The sequence below is a fragment of the Vipera berus genome (assembly GCF_964194415.1).
Source record: "Vipera berus genome assembly, chromosome: 1".
Taxonomy (NCBI): Eukaryota; Metazoa; Chordata; class Lepidosauria; order Squamata; family Viperidae; genus Vipera; species Vipera berus.
This window is the reverse complement of record NC_138202.1, coordinates 357,073,681-357,086,568: the sequence shown is the minus strand read 5'-3', so window position 1 is coordinate 357,086,568 and position 12,888 is coordinate 357,073,681. Positions and strand designations below refer to the sequence as shown.

The 12,888-nt window shown below is 43.3% G+C and overlaps 1 protein-coding gene across 1 annotated transcript in view; it reads right to left on the bottom strand.

Annotated features, from left to right (window-relative positions):
• Positions 1-1,186: 1,186 nt before the first annotated feature.
• LOC308679496 (amyloid protein-binding protein 2) overlaps positions 1,187-12,888 on the bottom strand; it is an 86,864-nt gene continuing 75,162 nt past the window's right edge. Inside the window, exon 14 of the transcript XR_014028785.1 lies at positions 1,187-1,259. The gene's annotated coding sequence lies outside the window, so the exon portion shown is untranslated. The remainder of the gene's footprint in view (positions 1,260-12,888) is intronic.

Here is a 12,888-nt window from a genome sequence, read left to right as displayed (position 1 = left end):
GAACAGGATTGGAATGTATCTAAATTTGATTCTAATTTATTAATTTATTCATTTGTATTCTGCCTTTGCTAATTTTACAAATAACTCAAGGTGAGAAACATATCCAACACACCTTCCTCCTCTGATTTTTCCCACAACAACAACCCTGTGAGGTGGGTTGGGCTGAGAGAGAGAGAGGGACTGGCCCAAAGTCACCCATCTGGCTTTCATGCCTAAGGCAGGACTAGAACACACCGTCTCCTGGTGATGGGTCCAGAGTCTCCCAGCCTTCTTTCGTGTCTAAGGCGGGACTAGAACTCACTGTCTCCTGGAGATTGGCCCAGAGTCACCTAGCCTACTTTCATGTCTAAGGCGGGACTAGAACGCACCATCTCCCGGTGATTGGCCCAGAGTCACTCAGACTTCTTTCGTACCTAAGACAGGACTAGAACTCACCGTCTCCCGGTGATTGGTCCAGAGTCACCCAGTCTTCTTTTGTGTCTAAGGCGGGACTAGAACTCACTGTCTCTTGGAGATTGTCCCAGAGTCACCCAGCGTTCTTTTCTGTCTAAGGCGGGACTAGAACTCACCATCTCCCGGTGATTGGCCCAGAGTCACCCAGCCTTCTTTCGTATCTAAGACAGGACTAGAACTCACCATTTTCCGGTGATTGGCCCAGAGTCACCTAGCCTTCTTTCGTGTCTAAGCCGGGAGTAGAATGCACTGTCTCCCAGTGATTGGTCCAGAGTCACCCAGTCTACTTTTCTGTCTAAGGCGGGACTAGGACTCACCGACTCCCGGTGATTGGCCCAGAGTCACCCAGCCTTCTTTCATGCCTAAGGCTGGACTGGAAATAATCCTCTCTGATCTCCCTCAGTTTCTATTGGGTGGCTTAACCAAGTCTGTTTTTTTTTTTAAAAAAAACAACTTCAGATTAAGTGTATCAGTCAATAACAATTTTGGCTGCGTGATGGAACTATTGCTTAGTAGTTCCCCACTACATTTTCAAATGTTTGCTCTATTCAGGCATAACGACTGATTCAGAAGACGGTGAAAAAGAAAGTTAAAAAATATAGATTAAAAATAGCTGCCAACGAGAAATTGCCTTGGATCTCCTTGGCTGGATTTGCAGCCTTTTCCCAAGGCTCCTAGCTTGATGGCTTGATTAAACTCTGATCTAGGTGATAATTAAAAAAAGCCCTTCCAGTGTTTTTGAAAAATAATTTGGAAATTTTAATGGAATTGCACACACATAGCAGGAAAGGTTTGTAGCATCTGACCTGAAAGAAAAAAAAAATTAAACAATGTACTGGTCATCCTCAATTTACGACCACAATTAGAAGTGGCATTTCTGTTGTTAAGTGAGACAGTCATTAAGTGAGTCTCGCCCAATGTTATGACTTTTTTTGCCACAGTCATTAAATGAATCCGGCTTTCCCCATAGACTTTGGTTGTTGGAAGTTGGCCTGGAAAGTCACAAATGGAGATCATATGAACTCTGGACATTGCAACCATCATAAATATGTGCCAGTTGTAAATTTTGATCCAAAATTTTTGATCACATGACTGCAATGGTCATTAAGCATGAGGCCAGGTCACCTTTTCCAGCACTGTTGCAACTTTGAACAGTTGCATATGACCATTTGAGATATATGGACTTCAATTCCCAGAAGTCCTCAGCCAGCACGCTTTGAGATATATGGACTTCAACTCCCAAAGCTGGCTGGGGAATTCTGGGAGTTGAAGTCCACACGGGTAAAACTGGCTAAGTTTCAGAAAGACTATTTTCCCAGACACCTCTTCGCGTCTTCTCCCATTTTATCCAATGCCCCCAACCGTTCCTCACTGAGTTTTCTTTCCAGGCCCTTTATGATTTTCCCTGCTGCTCTGGTTTCCTCCCTAAATTTAATAAAATAAATAAATAAAAGGTGATGCCAAGAAAAGGATGGAATATTTTGTGTGTCCTGAAGCCGGTGGCAGGTAAGAGAGTCTGCTTTGAAGTTCTGCTGATCGTGGCAACTGCTTTGACTTAAATCTCCCCTCTGTACTCCGTTGCAAGGCCTCTTCTGCTAAAAAGCTTTTTGAAGGCTGTTTAATTATTGAATTAACCAGTGGAGGGGAAAGCCAAGGTGCATTAATTCTACAGCTATAATTAGCTGCGCCTCGACAGGGGTGCAAGCCAGCGCGCTCACCTCTGCCCCATCTTCCCCCCATCAGGTGCAAAAGCCGATGTAAAAAAAAAAAAATCTATTTAAAGGATGTTATTTCTCAAATAACTGCATCTCTCCATAAATTAGTTTATACAAGGAGAGGTTATGGCCGCCGGTGACTCATTTCCTAGCCTTCTGCAAACATTTTATTCCAAGCTTGCTGAATCCTTCAAGGGCTGCGTAAACGGGGGAGACCCTGATCAGAAACAACACGGATTTAAATTTAATTAATTAATTTAATTTAATTTAATAATTTGATTTCTATACCGCCCTTCTCCCGAAGGACTCAGGGCGGTGAACAGGGCAATACACAATAAAAATCGAATACAAAAATTAAAAAACCATTAAACATCATGCCCATAAAATCAATACATATTAAAGTTAAAACTAGTTTTAAAAACCCAACCCCATCCCGTCAGACCAGGCCAGCTTGTTCGAAAAAGAATGTTTTAAGATCGTGCCGGAAGGAGCGAAGGTCGGGGGCCGTCCGGAGCTCAACCGGTAAGCGGTTCCAGAGGTCTGGCGCGCCCACAGAGAACGCCCTCCCCCTGGGGGTCACCAATCGGCATTCTTTGATCAGCGGCACCCTGAGGAGGCCCTCTCTGTGGGAGCGCACTGGACGGAGGGAAGTTGACGCCGGTCGCAGGTGTTGCCGTAGGTAATCCGGACCCATGCTATGAAGGGCTTTGTAAGTCATAACTAACACCTTGAACCTCACCCGGAGAGCAACCGGTAGCCAATGCAGCTCGCGGAGCAAAGGTGTAACATGGGAGTATCGGGAAACTCCCAAGACGACTCACGCGGCTGCATTCTGCACCAGCTGGAGTCTCCGGGTGGACCTCAAGGGCAGCCCCATGTAGAGAGCATTACAGTAGTCTAGACGAGAGGTCACGAGCGCATGAGTGACTGTGCGCAAGGCATCCCGGTCTAGATAGGGCCGCAACTGGCGCACCAGGCGAACCTGGGCAAAGGCCCCCCTAGTCACAGCTCCAATATGCTCTTCCAAAGAGAGCTGTGAGTCTAGAAGGACCCCCAAGTTGCGGGCCCTATCTAATTTAAATGACATTTCCCAGCGTGCGTTCAGACAACTGAGCCAAGCAACACCTACTAGCCCCAGGGCTAACTTTAGTTACGCTGACATTTTCTTTTGGGTGGGCTAGCGGTGGTCTGTGGGTTGCAGAGTTTTTTTATGGTTTAGTGTTGTACCTTTTTTTTACCGAAGCAAGAAAAGACTTAAATTCAGGGATAGCTTTCTTGGCTTTTTCCTTAGGGCAAAGTAACTCCAGTATTTTGAAGTCTTAGATAGATAGATGATAGATAGATAGATAGATAGATAGATAGATAGATAGATAGATAGATAGATAGATAGATAGATAGATAGATAGATAGATAGATAGATAGATAGATGATAGATAGATGATTGATAGATAGATAGATAGATAGATAGATAGATAGATAGATAGATAGATAGATAGACAGACAGACAGACAGACAGACAGACAGACAAACAGACAAGGATAGGATAGGATAGGATAGGATAGGATAGGATAAGATAAGATGATAAGATAAGATAAGATAAGATAAGATAAGATAAGATAAGATAAGATAAGATAAGATAAGATAAGATAAGATAAGATAAGATAAGATAAGATAAGATAAGATAAGATAAGATAATGGACAGACAGACAGATAGATAGACAGACAGATAGATGTAGCATTGTTCCAATATCTCAGGGGCTGCCCCAAAGAAGAGGGAGTCTAGCTATTCTCCAAAGCGCCCGAAGGCAGGACAAGAAGCAACGGATGGAAACTAATCAAGGAGAGAAGCAACCTGGAACTAAGGAAAAATTTCCTGACAGTGAGAGCAATTAATCAGTGGAACTGTTAAGGAATTTGTTGTGCAGAGGTCTCCTTGTGCTACCAAAGAGTTGCACAGACAAGGAAGGGTACTGAGAGTAGTAAAAGTCACACACAGGAATACACTGAGTTATAAAAACAAAAAGTATTTTACTTTGAGGTGGTGTAAGAACAAAAATGCACAGTCAAAAAATAAACAGTCCAGGTCATACACAATAGCAACAGTCCAAGCTACAAAGTCTTCTTACCGGTCCAGAGGTCAATACACAGTTCAGGCTTACAACAGTAGTAAACCAACAGCAGAGCAAAAACAGTAACAGTAGAGATCAGTGAATTCAGAGAGAGAAAGAAGCTACGTTCCTAGCTTCCTCTTATGGCCATGAGAACACTTACACACCCATTGGCCAATTTAACAACTTAAAGACATAGCATTATGGTTAATATATTTTCAACCCAACATTGTAGGCTAACACCATATGCCTAACATTCTCCCCTTTGGGTAGAATAATATATAACTCTTACAATCTTATGCACATTCTTTCACAATTAGCATTGTGTTTCACAGCACTTTGTACCTTCGTAAAATGGTCTGCAATATTTACATCAGATGGACAATACTCTAACTGTATTAATTTATCTTTAACACATTGTCTTACATTTAGATAACGAAGATCAGTATGTTTAGATCTTGTTCTTACTGCAGCATTATTAGCCATCTTTATCGCAGCTTGATTGTCCTCATATACAATAAATGGATCATTTACATTTAAACCCATATCTAACAATAATTGTTTGTACACTAGCAGTTCTGTACATAACACTGATAGACATGAAAATCCAGCCTCCATTGTAGATAAGCTTATGTGTTTTTGTCTAATAGACTTCCATCCAATCAAAGAATCTCCCAACATTACAGCCAACCCTGAAGTAGATTTATGAGTGTTTGTATCAGAGGCAAAACTCGCATCTGCATATGCAGTAAGGATTAACTCACGATTTGGCTCTAGATATAACGAGTAGTGAATAGTCTGCTTCAAATACCTTAATACTCGTTTAGCTGATTGCCAGTGTCTAACAGTTGGATTATTGTTGTACCTAGCCAATTGATTTACACAGTAAGAAATATCAGGTCTAGTCCAATTACTAAGATACATAAGACTTCCTATCAAAGATTGGTACAACTCTACGCTACCAAAGAGTTGCACAGATAACCTGCCTCCTGAAGCTGTGAATGCTCCAACACTGGAAGCCTTTAAGAAGAGACTGGACAGCCATTTGTCCGAAGTGGTATAGGGTTGGTCTAGAAGACCTCCAAGATCCCTTCCAACATCATCATCATCATCAATAGATTATATCAGAAGTTTATTTGATCAATCTCCCTCCTAATCTCCAAAAATTCCTCTAATGTGCAGATCCAGAAAATGGATTCATTCAGTAGCTGGTTCAGTCCTGATGAAGACAATACAAGTAGTAAAGCTTTGAATATTTATTTGGGATATAATTTCTCTTCAACTGCTAAAAATCCAGTATGGATGGTTCCAGGGCTTTTTTTGTCATAGAACACTCAGAATGGAGTTCCAGCACCTTTTTTGGATGGAACATTGTAGAGTAGGCAAGGCGGGTTGTATGATATGTGTGAGTTCAGGCACCTTTTTCTTTTACAAAAAAAGCACTGGATGGTTCCAAGTTTGATTCCAGGAAGCCTATACAAGGAGTCCTCAACTTACAGCCATTCATTTAGTGACTGTTTGAAGCTACCACGGCACTCAAAACATTGACTAAGGATCACTTTTCACGACCGCTGCAGTCTCCGCATGGGAAATCAAGCAGCCGTTTTGGCTTCCCCCATTGACTTTGCTTGTTGAAAGCTGGCTGGGAAAGTTGTAAAGGGTGATCACATGAGCCTGGGATTGTACAACTGTCATAAATGCATGCCAGTTGCCAAGCACCTGAATTTTGACCACATGACTATAGGGATGCTGCAAGGGTCGTAGGTGAGAAAACAGGTTCTAAGACAATTTTTTTGAGTGCTGTTGTAACTTCAGACACTAAACCAGGGGTCTTCAAACTTGGCCACTTTAAGGCTTGTGGATTTCAACTCCCACAATTTTTCAACCAGGCACGCTGGCTGAGGAATTCCACAAGTCTTAAAGTGGCCAAGTTTGAAGACCCTTGCACTAAAGCTTGGCTCTTTTATGACTCGTGGACTTCAACTCCCAGAATTCAAATCCACCAATTGGGCAACTTAAAAATCCACCAATAGGGCAAACTTAAAATAGCACCAAGTAAGTCCATGTTCCCAAACTCTCAAATCATAAATGCAGCCAGTCTGCCATCTACAGGTGTTTCTTGGAACTGTAACTTGGAAGTCAGAATAACAGACCCTATACTATTTCAGACAAATGGTTGTCCAATCTCTTCTGAAAAACCTCCAGTGATGGACAATATCTCAGGGGCTGCCCCAAAGAAGAGGGAGTCAAGCTATTCTCCAAAGCGCCTGAAGGCCGGACAAGAAGCAACGGATGGAAACTCATCAAGGAGAGAAGCAACCTGGAACTAAGGAGAAATTTCCTGACAGTGAGAACAATTAACCAGTGGAACAACCTGCCTCCAGAAGCTGTGAATGCTCCAACACTGGAAGTTTTGAAGAAGAGACCGGGCAGCCATTTGTCCGAAATGGCATAGGTTTTCCTGCCTGAGCAGGGGGTTGGACTAGATGACCTCCAAGGTACCTTCCAACTTTATTATTATTATTAGAAGGACCAGGGGTGACATGATAGCAGTCTTCCAGTATCTCAGGGGTTGCCACAAAGAAGAGGGAGTCAAGCTATTCTCCAAAGCACCTGAAGGCAGGAGAAGAAGCAACAGATGGAAACTAAGATTAAGCAAACATTTTTCTGAAATGGTACAGGATTCCCTGCCTGAGCAGGGGGTTAGACTAGAAGACCTCCAAGGTCCCTTCCAACTCTTATTCTATTCTATTCTATTCTATTCTATTCTATTCTATTCTATTCTATTCTATTCTATTCTATTCTATTCTATTCTATTCTATTCTATTCTATTCTATTCTATTCTATTCTTCTATTCTATTCTATTCTATTCTACGTCTGGAGGCAGGTTGTTCCACTGATTAATTCTTCTCGCTGTCAGGAAATTTCTCCTTAGTTCTAGGTTGCTTCTCTCCTTGATTAATTTCCATCTGGCTTGGAAGAAGATTCTTCTCTTTTTTGCATCATGTTTTTATTTTATTTTTATTTTTATTTATTTTAATTCCATTTATATCCCGCCCTTCTCCGAAGACTCAGGGCGGCTTACAAGCTTAGCAGTAGCCTTCATTCTATGTATATGCCTGCTTATCAGGGCTTCCCCCCCCCTCCAAGCGGCATTTTTTACAAAGTCATCTTATTGCCCCCAACAATCTGGGTCCTCATTTTACCTACCTCGGAAGGATGGAAGGCTGAGTCAACCTTGAGCTTGGTGGGATGCGAACCTGCACTAATTGCAGGCAGCTGGTGTTACCTAAGGAGGCATTAGCCCACTGCTCCACCAAGGCTTTTGTTTTTGAATGACGGAGAGAAAAGTGTCTCTTTAATAACACTAGCAATAGCATTTAGACTTATATACCGCTTCACGGTGCTTTACAGCCCACTCTAAGCAGTTTACAGAGTCAGTGTGTTTCCCCCCAAAATCTGGGTTCTTCTTCCTACCTGGATTACTTTTCTCCAACCCACCCAACTTTAGGGAGATGATGGAGTAAAGGACTTGCAGTTCCACTTTATTTTTTTTCAACAAGAATTACAGTCATCAGCTTTTAAAAACCAGAGTAATACACTCTCCTATAGTTTTTTCATAGCTGAAATATTATTCGATTGAATCAGCAGCGGGGGATCTTGCAAGGCAAAAAGGCATACTGTGGTTTGTTCACTTTAATGTGAACTTAGTGGCTCAGTTCACACAGCTTTGAGAAGGTGGACTTCAACTCCCAGAATTCCCCAATTAGTATGATTTAAAATGGGTGGACCTCAACTTCATGTGTGGTTGGGGACGTCCACATTTAAATTTGCCAAGATTGAGACATGATTGTGTGAATCACTTAACAACTGCTGTGATTCGCTTAAACAGCCTTGGTATGAAGGTTGTAAAAAAGCATGCTGGCTGGGGAATTCTGGAAGTTGAAGTCCACACATCTTCACATTACCAACTTTAAGAAACATTGCCCTTGGGATGATAGCAAAAAAAATATCCTTTTGTGCCCTCTAGTGGTCAATCAATAATTTTGCAGCTCTTTTGTGGCAGTCTGCCGTGAGCATTACAACCACACCAAGCAAAGCACTTTATGACTTAAGGTGGTGTGTGAATGCATTCTTTATGGCCTGGTCAACACACCCTGGCTAAAATAAACCGTGGTCTAGAATAAGGAATGAACCCAGAGCACTGTTTGCAATGCAGGAGGAAGGGAGACCAGGGGAGGGGAAGGGAGAAGATGGGGATGGGGATGGAGGAGGAGGAGGAAGAGGAAGAGGAAGAGGAGGAAGAGGTGGTTCTCGAAAAGTAAAGACAATATGGAATATCTGTTTAACAGAAAATTAGCTGAGAAAATGCAAGGTTTGATCTAGTGAACTAGTGTTTACACCTGCCCCTCATTTTTTAGCATCCTTAAATCCCTCAGGAGGATATGTGACCATGAGAAAAAAGATGTTTATGAGAAGGCACAAAGTAGTTTCATTCAGAATAGCCAAGATCCAAATCTCATTTCCCCAGAAAGATATTTGTTCACACATATCAGTACATCCCACAAAAGGAATTGATATTAGGGATCTGTCACGGTTCCGACAGATGAAATTTCAAAAGAATTTCAAGGCATTGTTTACCTTTTATTCGAGAAATGAAGTATCAGCACCACAAAGTTGAAACCAGAAACTAAATTCCCCTCCCTGGATACAAAGTAACAAAGTGCAATTCCCTCCTCCAATTAACAGTCATAAATCACATTCCCCAATTAGTTTGAAGCACAGGCTTTCTCCCCAGCTCTCCAGCCTGCCAAAACACTATCAGCTCTGGGCCCAATGTCCTTGGGTTCCCACAGCTGAGTTATTATTGTTATGACTAGCTGGGCTCTCATCCACATTCCCCCTCTCAGCAGCAACTAATTCTAAAATCAGTAGAGAAAATGGCTGCATTTCCATTTGTTGTCAAAGCAAGAACATCTGATGTTAGCAGTATTGACAGGATCTTGTCATAAGATAGCTCATATAGAATAGCAATAGCAATAGTACTTATATACCGCTCCCTAGTGCTTTACAGCCCTCTCTAAGTGGTTTACAGAGTCAGCCTATGGTCCCCAACCATCTGGGTCCTCATTTTACTGACCTCGGAAGGATAGAAGGCTGAGTCATCCTTCAGCTGGTCACGATCGAACTGCTGGCAGATGGCAGAATCTGCCTGCAATACCGCATTCTGACCACTGCACCACCATGAGAAGGAAGGAAGGAAGGAAGGAAGGAAGGAAGGAGGAAGGGAAGGAGAAAAGGGAGGAAGAGGAAAGGAAGGAAGGAAGCAATAGCAATAGCACTTAGATTTATATACCGCTTAACATTGCTTTTACAGCCCTCTCTAAGGAGTTTACAGAGTCACCCTATGGCCCCCAACAATCTGGGTCCTCATTTTACCTACCTCGGAAGGATGGAAGGCTGAGTCAACCTTGAGCTGGTGGGAATCCCACTGCCGAACTGCAGGCAGCCGGCAGTCAGCAGAAGTAGCCTGCAGTACTGCATTCTCACCACTTCACCCCTCCCTCCTTGGTGGAGCCGTGGGCTAATGCCTCCTTAAGTAACACCAGCTGCCTGCAATTAGTGCAGGTTCGCATCCCACCAGGCTCAAGGTTGACTCAGCCTTCCATCCTTCCGAGGTAGGTAAAATGAGGACCCAGATTGTTGGGGGCAATTAAGCTGACTTTGTAATAATGCCGCTTGGGGGGTGTATGAAAGCCCTAATAAGCAGGCATATACATAGAATGAAGGCTACTGCTAAGCTTGTAAGCCGCCCTGAGTCTTCGGAGAAGGGCGGGATATAAATGGAATAAAAATAAAATAAATAAATAAAAATAAGCAGTAAAAACCTTGAAGGACATCCTAGCACAGGGGTAGGCAACCTTGGCTCTTTTATGACTCGTAGACTTCAACTCCCAGAATTCCTCAACCAGCCATGCTGGCTCAGGAATTCTGGGAATTGAAGTCCACGAGTCATAAAAGAGCCAAGGTTGCCTATCCCTGTGCTAGCAGGAAGCTTAAGAACCAAAGTACTCCCAAATTCCGAATTCTATCCCATCTTTACATAAAAATATCAAGGCCTCTGTTCTCGGATCCTTCTCCCTTTTCCAGACCACCTGATTATCCTGGGATTGTTATAGGAACTTGGAAATTTTCACCTCAGGGTGAGGTCATAAAAACATGTGTACACACCACACAAGCTAAGCAGTGATGGAGAGCGTGGGAAAGAGGAAGGACATAAACCAAATTTTCCCTACTAAGAGAGTAGCCAGGAAAGAAGAAAGTGCAGACAGAGAGGAGGAGAACAACGAGGCCTACCAGGTCTGGGTAATTTTTTGAAAAATATGTATGTTTGGATGTGTATGCACACACATACAGTCTTTCCTCCTCCCTCCCCCCCCCCCCAGGCTTGGAAAATAATCTCACAGAACTATCCTGCATGAGATAAACAAAATCAAACTTTAGTTTAAAAACGGATAAATGTGGCACTCTGCCTTTTGAACCGTAAGTGTTTAAAAGTAGGTATTCACTGTGGAAAAAGACAATTATCAAGCTGTCCATATCATACAGTGGGTTGCAAATTAGTTAAGAAAAAGATTCAAAGGGAAAATGTAATATTCCCAAAAGACCGTAAGGTAGATGTGGTCTCCTGCAAAGGAAGAAAAAAAAAGGCTGGTGCGCGTCCAAAATATTAAATGTTATAGGAAGGGTCCAATGATGTGTGTGTCTGTGTCTGTGTCTGTGTCTGTGTGTGTGCATTTGTGCACACATCATTTGAAATAACATGGAAGCCTGAAATTAAACCGCAGTCCATAACTTGTACAGAGATATAAAGAAAATGAAACTTAGCATGGTAAACAGAAATTAAGCAAATTAAGTAGTTCCTTCCTTCCTTCCTTCCTTCCTCCCTCCATTGCCATGGTGGCATAGTGGTTAAAATGCAGTATTGCAGGCAGACTCCGCCCACTGCCAGGAGTTCAATCCTGACCTGCTCAAGGTCGACTCAGCCTTCCATCCTTCTGAAAACGAGGACCCAGACTGTTGCGGGCAAGATGCTGGTTCTGTAAACCGCTTAGAGAGGGCTGTAAAGCACTGTGAAGCGGCCTATAAGGCTAAGGGCTATTGCTATTCTGATTCTGATTATGATTATGATGGAGTTGCCAGTATTTGCCAAGTTCCTAACAGGAGAAGCGCTTCATCCCTTTCAGCCTAGGAGATGTCTCTATGGGCCGAAAGGCTTAAGCGATCTTTTCTTTTATGGTTTGTGGGTTCACAACAGTTGTAGTCGGGGCTCGTGAGTGGAGGGGGTGGCAGGTGGGCCCTTTTGTCTCACAGTTGCTAAGGAAGGAATGAGAAGGAGAGAGATTCAGCTCCCAAGACAGAAGGAAGACCTGGTTCCCAAAGAGGCATCCCGACATCGGACTGAGGACCAACTGCTGCTGCTCGGCCTTTATAGGGCTTGCTGGGCTGCCATTGGCTACCCAAGTCAACTGACAGAACGTTCAGGTGGGCAGGCCACGCCCACACAAACTCCCACCTCCGCTTTCCTTCTGCCCAACACGCAGGAGGCAATCCAGATGCTCGGATCCAGAGGTTAACCTCCACTGCAGGTGACCACAAAGCCACTGATGCTCTGCCGGTTGAACGAGGCCACCGCCCGAGGGACCCTCGCCAGGATGGTGCCTACCAAAGTGAAGCTCTTCCGCCACAGGGACGGGCTCAGCGAGGACACCTTCAAAATTGCAAGTCTCAAAAATTCACGGTTACTAAAGCTTTCATGTTCCGACGTTACAGATAATCCTCGACTTACAATCGTAGGTTTAGTGACCGTTCAAAGTTACTGAACGGGGCTGAAAAAGGGGGACTTAAGACCGTTTCTCTCACTTAGGACCCGTCGCAGCATCCCCATGGTCACAGCATCAACATTTGGATGTTTGGCAACTGGTTTCATACTTGTGATGGTCACAGTGTTCCCCCGGGGGGGTGTTTTCACGTGATCCCTTTTTGCGATCATCTGACAAGCAAAGTCAATGGGGGAAGCCAGATTCACTTGACAACCGTTTTACCAACTTAACAACTGCCATGGTTCACTTAACGACGGTGGCAAGAAAAGTCGTAAAATGGGGCAAAACTCACTTAATGAATGTCTCCTTTAGCAACATAAATTTTGGGCTCGGTGATCGTCATAAGTCGAGGACTAGCTGTATTGACTCTAAAGTGCAAAATGGGACAGCATGTATTCAAGCAGAAAGTGAACTAATTTCTAATTTTTCCCAGCGGATTATGGATGGCTAGTAACATGTTAGGAGGCTTAATGATATTTCTGTTTTTAAGTGGCCTCAGGATCACCAAACCTTTAAATGGCCCGATCAGAATCCATTTAAAATAGTATTTCTCAGCGTTAGCAATTTAAGATTGGGTGGACTTTAATTCCCTGAATTACCTACTCAGCATATTTCAGATGGGCGGACTTCTACTCCCAGAATTCCCCAGCCAGCCTGCTTTAAGATGGGCGAACTTCCACTCCCAGAATTCCCCAGCCAGCCTGCTTTAAGATGGGTGAACCTCCATTC